The sequence below is a fragment of the Danio rerio genome, chromosome 25, assembly GCF_052040795.2.
Source record: "Danio rerio strain M-AB ecotype USA chromosome 25, GRCz13ab, whole genome shotgun sequence".
In the NCBI taxonomy this organism is placed as follows: Eukaryota; Metazoa; Chordata; class Actinopteri; order Cypriniformes; family Danionidae; genus Danio; species Danio rerio.
In genome coordinates this window covers 12,228,266-12,244,232 of record NC_141045.1, presented here as the reverse complement: position 1 = coordinate 12,244,232, position 15,967 = coordinate 12,228,266, and the positions used below count along the sequence as shown (strand labels likewise).

At 34.7% G+C, this 15,967-nt stretch overlaps 1 protein-coding gene across 50 annotated transcripts in view; it reads right to left on the bottom strand.

The window, feature by feature from the left end:
• The window catches only part of akap13b (A-kinase anchoring protein 13b), a 198,392-nt gene extending 182,652 nt beyond the window's left edge, over positions 1–15,740 (bottom strand). For all 50 annotated transcript variants that reach the window (XM_087311799.1, XM_087311803.1, XM_087311813.1 and 47 more), the window contains exon 1: positions 15,359–15,740. The gene's annotated coding sequence lies outside the window, so the exon portion shown is untranslated. The remainder of the gene's footprint in view (positions 1–15,358) is intronic.
• Between the last annotated feature and the right edge of the window lie 227 nt (positions 15,741–15,967).

The following is a 15,967-nucleotide window of genomic DNA, read 5'->3' as shown; positions in this document are numbered from 1 at the left end:
CAGCAGCTCACGGGAAGAAATTGGAAATAATTGGAGCCTTTTTCGAGCGAAGTACCTCAGCCGTGGTGTTGAGGGCGGTGAGAGCGCTGATTATTCATTAACAACACCTACAACCCTTTCCTGTGGGTCAGGGTAAGGGGCCATGGTCCTTAGACCACTTGTTAGAGCAAACGACTCCCATGCAGAAAGTCGATGATTTGATCCCAGCTCGGAGCGGGTTGGGAGGTGTAGGACGGGCAGGGTTACATTGGTACCATGACCCAAATGAGAGTGAGGTTTACGGGGGCGAGTGTAACAGAGGTCAGTTAGTGAAGTGCTGTGCAGGTAAACCTCACTCCTCTGAGCTCTAAATGTGCTCTAGCGACAGACGCTAGGATCCATAGTCTTTAGCCACATTGTTAGACCAACCGACTTCCATGCGGAAAGTCGCTGATTTAATCCCACTGGCGGGGTTACACCAGGACTCAAACTCAATGTGCTTTGATTGATAATTCAACTTTAGTAATTAAATTAAAAAACTGAGTATTATGTATTGGGACTAATATTGGATTGCACCTAGGATGAGTGAATTGCATTCATTATTGCATTTCCATTAAAGCTGGGTGATTAATTGAAATGAAATTAAGCACAATTTACTACACTGTAAAACAATATTTTGCTGCCTTTAATTTTTTAGTTAAATTTTTTTTCTAGTGATCTTAACGTAAATCAAAAATAATAATTTAAACTTTGTATAACTTAATTTGTTAAAACCCGATTAACTTTATTGATTAAATAATACTGATTAAATAAGCAACATAAAGATATTTGTTGTCTTGACTTTGTCAATTTTTTTTTTACAGGTTTACTAGAACTGGTTTTACTGCCAAATTTTGCATTAAAATCCCCTAGGATTAATTGCTCAGTCCTAATTTCTACTAGGTCAATTACTATGAAAAGTTAATCCCGAATAGTTAACCACTCAACTACAGACCTATTTGTCAGTAGCTACACTTATTGTCAATGTCATCTAATTATGTCAGTTCTACCTACAGTTGAACAAATTCATGCTCTACATTAAAAATAAGTAAACAATTTGAAGTATTCTGCATATGTTAGAATAACTAGAGTTAGAGTATAATAGTATGCTAAAAGATTATGTACAATATATATTAGCAGCAATTAATTCCTGATCTTGTTTTAAATTTATCTTAAGGGCTCAACCAGACAGTTCAAGGCCACAGAGAGCTCTACATGACAAACCTTTGTGTGGAATGTGAACCACAGAAGATTCTGGAAGGGCTGTTAAAATGCAAAACTAAGCTATGCCTTCCACTTCCGTGCCATACCCAAAGGAAACAAAGTGAAGAGGTCTGCTTTACCAATCTAACCTGACTAAAGCATTGATTCAATGACCTAATCATTGCTTTGCCATACTGCCCTAAAAATGGATTCAGAGATTCGATCTAAACATCTTGCTAAAGGGATCTGGATAAACTTACATTTTTCCTCATTCATTCTCGAAGAGGCAACTGAATGCCAAAGGACTGTAGGTCATATAAAGTTTAGTGACATCAGTGTAATATTGACACAGTAATGTCATCCTAAGCAAAGTCCACCAATATCAATATTTGTCTGGTTATTATGAAGAGGTACATTATCAAACACAGTCTGCATTTTATGATGTTCAAGTGAACTGTTTCTCAAACACGATGACAATGTATTCTGCATTCTACTTTGCTCATAGAAAAATCCAGTCCAGGATAGTAAGAGCCAATATTTGTGGTAATGACAATGAGAGTTTTATTTATATAGCACAATTTTAACTTTCATTGACCATTGTGCATTCCAACAAAAAAAACAAAGACAGCAACAAACATTTTAAGAATAACATCATACCTCCTAACATCCGAAAGCCTTTCTGAACTAAACTGTCTGTAATCTAGACTAAAAAACGATAAATGAACAGTGCTTGTCTTATTGTTATTAATGTTAAGTATTACAGCAGGTAAAATTTACACAAACTGTATATTTAGAGCAGAGACTTAAAGAAGCCCTCAATGTTTTTGCAAATAGGCTTATTTTACAGCTTGCCTAGAGATAACAGTTGAGTTTTATCATTTTAAATCCATTCAGCCAATTTTTTGGTCTTGCAGGAACTCTATTAGCTTAGCATAAACCATTAAAATGAATTAGAGTCAGGGTTGTCACCATACTGGAATTCGTTACCAATTGATAATGAAGTTTTAAAAATGTCCATTTCCCACTGATATTTGAGCACGTTCTTAAGTGGAGTAGACTGGAGCGTTTAAAAGACATGTCGATCAGCTGGTTTGTCTATAAGCTGACATACGAGTGATCTGCTGATGAATCGCAGCTTTAAAATGCTCCAGTTTCCCAGTAACTGTGGTTACACTCAGTGAACAGCAGTGAGTTTGGTGAACTGATGAGTTTCAATCCCAGTCAATTCTGTTGAGCATTGTGAAAACAACGTCAAATCAGTGCTGTGTAAGAACGTGCTCAGCAGTGCTCAAATGTCAGCAGGAAATGGTTGTATTTAAAATTCCAGTATCGATTGGTACCGAATTCTATTATCGTGCAACACTAATTAGAGTTTTGTTAATTTTCCTATTTTAAAGCTCGACTATTCTGTAGTTACATAGTGTACTAAGCCAACGTATGACTGCAGCAAGCGCAATGATATTACACAGCCCCTATCGATGTATAACATCGAGAAAATCATCAAAACTCTTGGGTTATTTTTGAGCAAGATGCTAATGGTTTAATCCCATTCAAAGATTTATGCTAAGCTAAGATCAAACTGCTCCTGCCAGATCCGGAGATTGACTGAATGGACTCAAAAAATTAAAAATTCAACTGTTTCACACTAGAAGAATTGTAAAATTAGCCTACTTCCAAAAAAAAGGAGCTATCCTTTAAATTCTCCCTCAGATTTGGAAATCAGGGTTGACATGGTGGCTCAGTGGTTAGTATAGTTATCTCACAGCAAGAAGGTCACTGGTTCAAGTCCCAGCTGGGTCAGTAGACATTTCTGTTTTTGCATGTTCTCCCAGTGTTCCTGTGGTTTTCCTCCGGGTGCTCCGGTTTACCCCACAGTGCAAAGACATGCGCTATATGTGAATTGAAGAAACTAAATTGGCCAAATTGCATATGTGTGAATGAGTGTGTAAAACACGCACACTGCTGGATAAATTGGCAGTTCATTCTACTGTGGTGACCCCTGATGAATAAAGGGACTAAGTTGAAAGAAAATTAATGAATGAGATTTGGAAATCAAAACAGTGATATAATTTGTAGTGCAGTATGGACCAGAGCCATGCGAACATCTAGAAATGAAAGACTAAAAGTTGCATCAACATACAGCAAAGGCTGACCGATCAAAGAACATTCGAATGCATATTTGGGCTTCCCAAAAGGAAGTGGCCTGCTGCACTGAGAGTCAAGGGGACCATAAAACAAGCCTCATTAAAGGCAATTTTCAACACATATTCGATAAGATAAAGAAGATAAAATCTTCCAAGATCCAAACCCACACCCAAAGACTAAATATAGCCATTTTACGGTAAGAGTTCTCCAAACGCATGATGCTGAGCACATTCCACCGAGCTGAGGACAATGTTAAAAATCTTGGAGAGATTAAGCCACTGGATGGAAAAAAATGATAGAAATGTTTAAACTCTTCTTTGTTGAAATACTTCAGACACAAACATGGAGATTTTGACTGATGACAATGGACAAAAAAACACAGCAACAAATGGTCACTCAACGCTCACTTCAAAGACAAATAAAATGCATTTAAAAAAACTATAAAGACTGACTTTTTTGGTAACAATCTCCTTCCTTATCTGGAATTTAAACTTGGATGCTAGACAAATAACCAGCAAGTGCTATTTAAACACTGAGAAATTCACTTGATAGTGAAGAAAAAGAAAGTCAGGGCGTGGATTTGCGTATCGCCATCACGATAACCATCAGTGCACCCAGTAAACGTTGCCTTTCAAAATTCGTGATAATCTCTCCAGTCACCATAACCAACTGTATAAATGAGCCAGAAAGCAGCAGCGATGGCTAAAAGTGCTAGAGTCCTCACAGGAAGCTGGCCAGACGAGTATCATCATTAAAACTGCAGATGTGTGATTTTACAAAGAGGTGTATGTTTGCATGAAGAACACTAGGGCCTGTCTGCACAAAAGGTTACCGACGGTCATATCCACAGCCGCGCAGCTGATGACCCACTTTCACTGTAGACACCTAAGGTCTATTGTTCCAATGCATATAGTTGGCTGTCAACATCTAACAGAGGGAATGAAGAGCAGCTGAGAGGTTTCCATAGCACTTGCTAGATGAATGGGCCTTTTTAAATAATTAGTGGCTTACATTTTTTAGTTAAATGAAATTAATATTTCTAGTTTTCTCAGCTTACATCAGTCAAAACGAATGAACATATTAAGTTAAACTTTGTAGAACTTAAATGCATTTTTTGTCATATCCTTTTTTAAAAAGTGCATTTTGCATCATTTTTAATAGATTTAAAAGTTTAAGCAGCGTTAAAAAGACATAATTTACATGTATATCCCAGTTCCCAGTAGTAAGGGCAACGAATAATAACTTGACTTCTAGTTGATCGTTTGGAAAAGTGGCAGAAGGAAGATTTTTCAGATGAATCATCTGTTGAAGTGCATCCCAATCCTCACAAATTCTGCAGAAGAGCTATTGGAACCAGCATGGACCCAAGATTCTCACAGAAATCAGTCAAGTTTGGGGAAGGAAAAATCATGATTTGGGATTACATTCAGTATGGGGGCATACGAGAGATCTGCAGAGTGGATGGCAACATCAACAGCCTGAGGTATCAAGACATTTGTGCTGCCCATTACATAACAAACCACAGGAGAGGGCAAATACTTCAGCAGGAGAGTGCTCCTTCTCATACTGAAAGCAAAAAAAAAGTCAAGATGCTCAAGGATCGGCCAGCCCAGTCACCAGATATGAACATTATTGAGTATGTCTTGGGTAAGATGGAGGAGGCATTGAAGATGAAGTCAAAGAATCTTGATATACTCAAAGAGTCCTGCAAGAACGCTTTATTTTCCATTCCAGTTGACGCAAGTTATTTAAGTCATTGCAGAGATGTATGGGTGCAGTCCTCCAAGCTCATGGGAGTCATACACAATATTAATTATTTTCCATTGCACTTTATATTCCATACTGTACATTATTTCTGTTAAGTAACAAGAGTTTTGTCTAAGCAAAGTCAGACCTTACTGTATTAAATAATTAAAAATCAAGGCTTGATCATATTTTGGTGAAATCAACATAATCTCTAGAGGCCTTTGCCTTTCATATAAGTTAGTTCTAGTGAAGTCAAGTTATTATTTGTTGTTGCTAAAACTAATGTATATGTTAATATGTATATAAACAACGTTTGAAAACCCTTTTAAACTACAAATATTGTCAAATTTTACTTTTTTTTTTGTTTTGTTTTTTTACAAGAGTCAGGGATGAACATATTTACATAAGATAATCTTCATTATTTGTAAAACATGCTTTAAAAAAATTAAGCTGAAGTGTAAAATTCGTCTTGATTATTTTGATCCATATTGAAACGCCAGAAGAAGGCTTTTTAATAAAAGCTTCATTACAAAATAAAAAGTATTTTTAGTTATTGGTCTGAAATTTAATATTTGCATGTATGTGCCTGTCTTCTGGAAGCAAGTAACCCAATTCCTTAAAACTCAATTTGCACTCAGACCTCAGGGCAGATAAAAGATATGACGTCAGAAAGGAGAGAGTCAGGTCACTTGGCAGGTGCACGGCAACAAAGAGAAGAGGCTTGAAAGCACGTAGCCACACATTCACTCTTAGACGAAAAATCCTGCTTCCGGCACATGTCAGGCTTCCTCAGATTTACACTAATGAGACACTTTCAATCTTTGGTTACAGCTGACAAACCAGCTAGTAGCTCTTTGCTGAGAAATTACATAATGCCTGTACTGTAGCATAACAACACGTCCCTTGTGTGGATTTTCTGAAGCACAGAGAACTGAGCCAAGGACTTTAATAGAAGAGTCATGTCAAGTAGGGCTCTGCATTAGGACAACAAATATCATATGGACAAAATAAAACAGACTATTTTATTTTCATGTTCTATCGTATCAAAATAAAAATCCAAATGAGATCAAAGAAAGTTCAAGTCATTTTTCCAAGTCACCTATTGGTAAAGAGTTGAGTTTAAACATCGTTAAAACCATTCAGTTGATCTCCAGGTCTGGCAGGAGCACTTTTAGCTTAGCTTAGCATAAATCATTGAGTCAGATTAGACCATTAGCATCTTGATCAAATTTTTATAAGTACGTTTTATTAATTTTCCTATTTAAAAGCGTGTAGTTTTCTTTAATTACATTGTGTACTAAGACTGACAGAAAAAAATACACACACACACACACACATACATACATATATATATATATATATATATATATATATATATATATATATATATATATATATATATATATATATACACATATACACATATATATATATACATACACACACACACACACACACATATATATATATATATATATATATATATATATATATATATATATATATATATATATATAGTCTGCATTAGGCATTATATATATATATATATATATATATATATATATATATATATATATATTGTCAATATGGCTAGAAAACTAATTTCGGACATAAATAAAGTGAGAAAAAAAACACAAGAAGCAGTAAGAGCTTTTTTGAATATATACTTTTAAAGATAAAAAAATAAACAGTCATTGTGGTCAATATAAAAACTATTAATGGATTTAATTTAATAAATTGACCAGTACTAGAACTAGGGCTGCATAATATCGTGTCAGCATCAATATGAATAATAATGCGAGTCCGCAGTTGTCATGTCACAGGGATTACAGTTGACCAGACATTACAGTTAACAACATTGTGGAGTAATTTTAACCTGAAGGAGTACACACTAACCTGCACATTATTCAGACACAAGATGGCACCAAACAGTCGAAAACACAAATCTGACAGAAACTAAAACAGCTGATGGAGTATATACTAACTTGTGCATTATTCAGACACTAGAGGGTGCCAAACAGTCAAAAACACAAAGCTGACAAACTAAAACTGCTAATGGAGTATACACTAACCTGCACATTATTCAGACATAAGATAGCACCAAACAGTCAAAAACACAAAGCTGACGCAGTACACACTAACCTGCGCATTATCCAGCCACAAGATAGCACAAAACAGTCAAAAACACAAAGCTGACAGAAACTGAAACAGCTGACACAGTATACACTACCCTGCACGTTATCCATTCACAAGATGGCACCAAACACTCAAAAACACAAAGCTGACAGAAACTAAAACTGCTGATAAAGTATACACTAACCTGCACATAATTCAGACACAAGATGGCGCCAAAGTCAAAAACGCAAAACAGACAAAAATGAAAACAGCTGATTGAGTATAGACTATCCTGTGCATTATTCAGACACAAGATGCCACCAAACACTCAAAATCCGTAGTGTGACAAACAATCACACATATATGAATGTTGATGTAAGTAAATAAATGTGAACCTGAAATAAATTTAAACTTAGTCTGACAGCATTTTATTTCCATGCGTTGTTAAGGCCTGACTATAAGAATTTCAAACAAATGTAAACATTTGGGCACAATAAATTAAACGTTTGTTGCTTAACGGTTAATTGTACTCAATTAAAATGGAACAGTGTTATTTCTATTATTATTATAATACAGTGATTATTAAATTTGTGCTTCTAAACACTGTTAGACTCCACAGAAAATCATAAATCATTGTTTTTTCCTTCTTTTGTCCGTTGAATTAACTATGCCGGTCATTTTTAATGATATTTTATGCAGATACAATCCCCTACACAATCATCCCAGTCGATCTAAATTATGTCAAGTCATCTGTTGAAATTGCATTTATTTCACAGTGAATAAAAATATCGCAATGTCAGTTTTTTCCAATATCGTGCAGCCCTATTATATTGTGATATGAGATTTGTGTAGGCAATAGTATTTTTCTAGAGGTAATATTAACCGTGTTGCAAAAAATAAAAATAAAAACTGCCATTTCTGTTTTGTTCAATACAAATAAACCATTGCACAGCGAAATTTGGGGGCCAACATAAGGGCAAAACATTCATGTGGCTTTCCACAGCTCTGCAAGAAATCGAGACAAAGAAGAAAATGTGTTTCTCTCCGTAAACAAACTACTAGGACTACTTCTGCTGACTGCTAAAACCAAATCAATCAAACTTCATTTGGCTGACAATTTTTCTCACTGTCCAAAACACACACATAAAAAAACACGCTGTGCATGCATGCTAAGCAACAAGAACGAGAAACTCTTCTTCTAGCAAACAAAATATCTGACATTTCTGAGATGTTCATGGGAAAACGTCTTGCTGTTTGAAAGCTGCTCCAAACCAGTTGAGTCTGAAAGGCTGGACTTTCCTCAAGTATGTGCTGAATCAGAGAACAGAGTCAAAGATTTTGTCTGTTGGACGATTTTATTAAAAAGCAAGAGGCCCAGGAGACTTGTGTGTTATCCGTGGTTGATGGAGACACTCAATAGAAGTGGAAAAAAAGGACATTTGGAGCAAGAATACATTAGGAAAGATAAGTTTTATAATATATCTATTGATTCCACATCATCCACACAAAGCATTGGACGTCTGGAAAACATTGAAACCTACATCCTCCATGGGGAGAATCTGGCTTCCTGGGATCTGTGTGTAACCATGGTGATTTCTGATTACTCAAAGCTGACGAACGGGACTCTCTTGACCTGCTTTCCCAAATACAATTCAGAGAAAACCGTATTGTCATAACGAGTGCCTGGCTTCAGAAGAGTCTTCTATGTTACAAATTAAACTCGCATTAACCTTTTTGCCATGAAAACTAAACTTAAACATTTTACTGTATTTCTGATCTAATAAATGTTTTGAGCTTTAATGACTTCTTTAAAAACTGATCTGCTTACCTTTAAATGCTAGTTACCACAGCATAAGCAGCTGCAACAACATGCTGTGCAATACAAGTGCGGATATTATATGTAATTCCATAGGCCACTGCTGACTGGAGGGAACAGGATAGTAACGCATATTAAATTATGCAAGGTGCGTCCCAAACCGCATCCTTTTGCACAAATTTATTTTGTAGTGTAAATTAAAAGTATTGCATTTGCACTGAGAAAAAAAAAGCGCACTTTAAATGCACAATGATGTACTTTTTCGAAAGTAAAATTACCAAAAAATTACTTTATTAATTTTGGATTATGTAATCAAAATATAAAGACATTTACACCACCTCCTGATGGTGAATGCAGTTCAAATGGTAAGAAAGACTGAACAATATATTGACTTAAAATTGCATTAGCAATTTAGCAAAAACTGCGACTGTCTTGAATATCATCCGAGTAAAATACAGTGACGTCAGCTGTAAATCTCCTCCAGAAGGCCGGAGGGCACTCTCGAGTTGCACAGAACAAGCCAATATGCCCAAAAGAAACCCAGGAAATTTATGGGAAATAACAGGCTGCATCTGAAATAATATACTTCCATACTACATAGTATGCAAACAGTATGCGAGCCGAGTAGTATGTCTGAATTCATAGAATTCGAAAAACAGTATGCAAGAAGTACTGGATGACCTACTACTTCCGGCAAGATTCTGAAGTGCGCATCTGATGGACACTACACTATTCCATGATGCACTGCAAGAGAATTCATGGAGTGAAGCACTGCTAATGACACGGGTAGGTCACGTGATCATGACAAAATGGCAGATGTAGTAAATCTGAGTTCTACTCATACTACTGACATTGATACTGTACAGAACGAACTTTTTTTAACAGTCGAGTAGTACATTTTAATTAAAATGCAGTACCTACTGAGTAGTAGGTGATTTTGGAGGCAAATCTTCGGATAGTAAATCTTCATAGAGTAGGATAAGCTGAATAAGATGTTACCGCTTACATTAGATTCAATGGGATTAACAAACACATGACCACGAAAACATATGGTTTATCAGAGTTCTTATATTTTTCCTCATAATTATGTATACAACGCTTGTCCCTTCTTAGAACACTAATATAGAAATAGTAGAAGACACTACATTTCACAGAACGACTTATTTCAAACACTTGACTGGAGCTATGAAGTAACTTTTGAATAAAAACGCTATTATATGTTGAATTGCACGTGCTTTCGGGTTTACCATTAACAAAATTTACTGCAAATAACCGTAGTTTACAAAGAAGCTATGCAAAGAGCTGTCAATATTGATTATTTGTGATTTGACTGGCACATGTTGATATCGCATGTGATGGTTTGTGTAGTTTGGCAGAGAACTATGGCTTTGTGTAGAAAACTAACCTCAAAGTGTCTTTTCTGGTCAATGTTGACCACCAACTTAGATTGGATTATGAGCGATACTGTGGTACAATCTTTCCCCGATGATCAATCCCCCAAGAATTCTAATCAGTCAACTGAATACTAATCTCGACAGGAAACATCGACCAGAAAGAAGCTAAAATGGCATTCTCTGTAATGGGATACAGATGAAACCTCTTTCTTGGATTTCATCTGCCAGTGCTTTCGTCTCCATAATCACATTCACTGTTTGACAACTATGTTTCGAGGAAGGCACAGACACGGAATTTGGATAAACAATAAAAAATTTTTAAAGAAGTTTGAGCCCTGTGCCATTTATTCCAGTTTTCACATGCGGTTCATTAAGGTGGCAAATACCTGGAGAGTATTGAGGAAATTAAAAAATTTGAGGGGTTATTACGTTTTAGATCTGGCCAGAAAAAGCAAGATTTCCATGTGCAATTCCAAAAAGAGTGCAACAGTAAGTCACAGGGAGCAGGGGAGAACAATGGAAAATGCAAATACCAACTCAAGCATAGTGAGGATAGCAAAATCATTAGGCTAGATCATTTGTTTTACATACTGAAAATGTTATAGATCTTATGTTTCTTTCTATTAGGTGCTTTCTGATAATTCAATCTAATATTGCCCATAAGCATGGACAATTTACACTTGACTGTAAAAAAAGACAATGGAAAATAATACAGAGAGCAGCAGCTTTCATTTCTGCTTTGAAAGCCACAGACATACACAAAGTGCTTTTACATTTTACACCTCAGTAGTTCAAAAACATTCTAGTTCACTAAAACCAACTCTCTCGGATTTGCAAATAAATCAGTATTAATGTTGTCTCATTTAGCTTTTTCAACGTGTTGAAAAACCTGACCGCATGAACATATACACAGTGTGCGAATTGTACATTGACGAATGGGGGTGGGGTCAAGTTTTTCGGTTATATTCGGTAATATGCCTCAGTGAACTAAATTTATTTATTTACATACATCTTGTTTTGATGTCCTTTAGTGGGGATCAAGCATTAATTAGGGGGGGTCGGACCCCCTCGAACCCCCATGTAATTCGCAACTTGCATATACAATGCAATCACCAAAATAAAGGTACACAAGTTGTCACTGGGGTGGTACCTTTTTTTAAACATTCACATTTTTACTTAAAGGGTCTATATTGGTACCTTAAAAGTATTATATTAGTACTTAAAAATTAAGAAGAAAACTTTTGTACAAATAAGTACCCTTGAGATATTAATTAACCTCTTCTGTAAAAATTTGTAGGTACCACCCCAGTGACAGCTCACATACCTTTATTTCTGAGAGTGTAAAAACTTAATCCAACTAATGCATTTTTCACTGTCTCTGCAAGTAGTAAAAGTGGACAAACTCTAAACATGTTGGACCCTGTTTACACCTGTATTTACCTTTGTCCACCTGTGCTCAGATCAATGAAAAATGCAGGTGTTAACAGGCCCTAGCAAAAGTCCTGAAGGAAAAGAGCCACTCAAGAAGGACAGACCCAATACAAAACACACACTGGAAGCTTTGTGAATTCCAAAGCTTCCAGACGCTACAATAACAATCTAGGGAACAAAAAAAGCATATTTGGAATAACAAAATGCAGGGAAAACTTGTGTGTTTAATAACAGTCTACACTGCCTTTGTGTTTGATTCCGACATTTTCAAAGGCTAAAAGTAATTTCAACTAGGGCTGCACAATATATAGCTTCAGAATCGATTTTGCAATGTGCGCATTCACAACAATAGTCACATCGCAAAGATATGCAATGTCCAGTCTGAATTATAGTTGACCCAGAGTTACAGGATTGTGTTTAATCACTTTATTTATATGGTTTATGCAAAAAAAAATAAAAAAATCTCTTACTTAGAATTTTTGTTTTGTTTTTAGTCAAAATATCGACAATTCATAGCGAAAACAAGATTATTTTACCCACCCCACTGGCAGATAAATTCCTTAAAACTAGCAATGAAACTCTTAATTTACATATATACATATATATATATATATATATATATATATATATATATATATATATATATATATATATATATATATATATATACATACATATATATATATATATATATATATATATATATATATATATATATATACATACATACATACATACATACATACATACATACATACATACATACATACATACATACATACATACATACATACATACATACATACATACATACATACATACATACATATATATATATATATATATATATATATATATATATATGGTTCAGAAACAAGACAATTTTTTTATTTGCATTGTGGTTATTCAAGTTCTCTACCTGAATACTGTTGGACTCCCCAGAAAACTGTCAAATAGTGGTATTCAAACTATCTTGTGAAACTGTATTCCTATCGCAATATTTAATTACAGCGATATAAAACATAGGAATGCCAGGTTTTTCCAATATCGTGCAGCCTTATTTTTAACTTAGGTGCACTAATATATTAACAAATATACACAGAGCAAAGTCTCATAATCTGATGTGATAAATTTAAACAGACCTACTGCATGCAAATATCATTAAAATTATTTTGCACGCTTTGACTATGATGAAGTTTAAAGAGACTTGTATTAACTTAAATGTTACAAGATTCTATTTCAGACTTTGAAGAGGAAAGACTGATGGTAAATGCGAAACCCTTCTGTGTCAGACTGCAGAATAATAAAATGCTAAAAATGTGATATAAACAAACTATTCTAAAGAAATTATTTCAGACTGGCGGGACTTTCAATCTGTCTCTTAATATCTATTCACAAAGTACTGTTTAACTTAAGGTCAAAGCTAGACAAAATAAGTCGGAAAGGTAAAAGTAAAAAACAACAAACAAAAAAAATGTTTTATATCCGTCTTATCTAAGTGTGTATAGGCACATGGGTAGAGAGGAGTGTATACTTCTGAGAGTGTATATATACACACTGGTAGATTAAAATTGTGTGCATATATATAGTGCTCAAATTGAAAATGAATATTTTTATCAGTGAATATAGGCAAGGCAAGTTTATTTATATAGCACATTTCATACACAGTGGCAATTCAAAGTGCTTTACATTAACAGGAATAAAAAAGACAAGTTTAGGAACATAAAATGCAGATAATAAAAATTATTAAAAACAGATAAAAACAAATTAAAATGAGTTAAAACAGGTTATAAAAGAATGAAAAAGAAAACGAAAAACATAATAGTGCTATCTGTCGGACGTACTGTAGCACAGTGCTTATACAGTAAAGGCACAGCTAAACAGATGTGTTTTCAGTCTTGATTTGAATGTGACTAATGTTGGAGCACATCTGATCATTTCTGGAAGCTGATTCCAGCAGCGAGGTGCGTAGTGGCTGAAGGCGGATTCACCCTGCTTTGACTGAACTCTTGGAATTTCTAGTTTATATGATTCTAAAGATCTGAGTGATCTGTAAGGTTTGTGTTCAGTGAGCATATCTATAATGTATTGAGGTCCTTGGCCATTTAGTGATTTATAGACAAGATAATACTTTAATATAGACAGTGTATTTCGGTTCTTTTAAACAAAACAGATTTATGAAAAAGATATATTTATTAAAATAATATTTTAGTCACCAAACATATTTAAAAATGGAAACAAATACAATTAAAGCTAAATATTCAAAAAAAAAATACAACCTTCAAAAAAATTTTTTTTCAATTTTTTAGCTTCTCTTGTTTTTTTTCTTTTTTTATATTTTTATTTAATATTTTTCTATAACATATAGATTTGTGTACAAGTTTTTGGACCGGTATTATCGTAAGTTATTTTGTTAGATAAGCTCCAGATCAGGCTTCAGTACTGACTAATCTAATGACAGTAGTAAAGTTGTTTTTTTATTTGAATATTCAGACATTCTCCTTTATAATATAATTTCAGAAAAGTATTCTTCGCAAATTCTAAATAGGGAATTCATATTAGCAGCCAGAGACTGTCAAAGTATAACATTGTTTACAGTGAATTAGATAGTGTTAATGCTGTTTAGAAGTCATACTTGCATGCTAATTCCAACCAAATATTCAATGTAAACAACACAGAAACTTCTAAATGAACGAATGTGCGAATATAAAACCAACTTTACCTCTATAATCTAATGTATATATATATATATATATATACATATACATATATATATATATATATATATATATATATATATATATATATATATATATATAATATATGCGCCAATATAATATTGTAGAGCTTCCTACAAAAAAAATATACATTTAAAAGAGAGATTTGTGAGGGGTGTACTTATATATGCCAAAAACTGTACGTGTGTGTGTGTGTGTGTGTGTGTGTGTGTGTGTGTGTGTGTGTGTGTGTGTGTGTGTGTGTAATTAAAGGATATTTAAAGCCATTAAACCTAAACGTCCCTAAGTGCCTGCTGGAAAGCTGATAGGCGTTTTGGAACATGATAGTTTTATAGCTTGTCTAAAACTACCATCTGACCAATACATACGTATTTAATTAAAATGACATTTCCAATATAGTGCGACTATTACGACGACTGTTTGCGATTAGTTATAAATGTCATACGGAAAAAACGTACCTAAAAATCGAGTTATTTAGAAAGTACTCTAACGTTACTTGTTTCATAACTAACATCAACTCAATAAATACATTAGTAATAAAACAAATGACATGAGATACAGTTACAGGCCAGCCAGAAACCAGATACAACGACAAAGGTACAGTTAATTTAAGATGGCTCTACCAGCAGGACTTCACTTGTCGTTGCAGGTTAATGTGACTAAAACAAAATTCTGCCCCCTAAACACAAACCCTCGACCCCTGGTAACATCGTATAACAATGACTTTGTTTGGAAACTCAAATATATCTTACCTCGAACGCTGCACTGCTCAAAGCGTGCTTCTTTGGTTCACTCTCATTCCTTTTAAAAGCTCACAAATCCCCATCCGACATTGTTTCTTTTGGGACTCTGGTTGGTTACCCCAAACACGCCAAACTGTGCTTCAATCCAACAAGTTGTTCAATGTGGACGTCTCGAGGCAAACTACTGAGTTACAACGTTGCGTCTGACTGGAAGTAACGCTTTAAAATGTAACTAAACAACTCGAGCATTACAGTGTTGCAGCTTTTATTCGGCGCTGCGGGATTTGACGAGTTTAAAAGGTCTCAGAAATGTAGAGACACAAATCACTTTGTTAGTTCCACTGTAGCAACTTCTATTCTTCAAGCCCGCATGTCTGATAGGGGCGGGACCAGCAGTTTTGGGAGCAGTGTCTCTTTACCGACTCTGACTGTCGCATGCCTGACAGTGTGTTCATTCAACCGGCTTCAATAGAATGTTTGTTCAAACTTATTTTCCGTTTTGTTGTAGGTATTTGGAGTTATTAATGTGATGTTTTGGGGTTAATTTTAGGGTTTGGCCTTGATAGTGTTTGAGTGGCGTTTAAATGTTTCATTTGTTTAATTCATGGATATTTATAA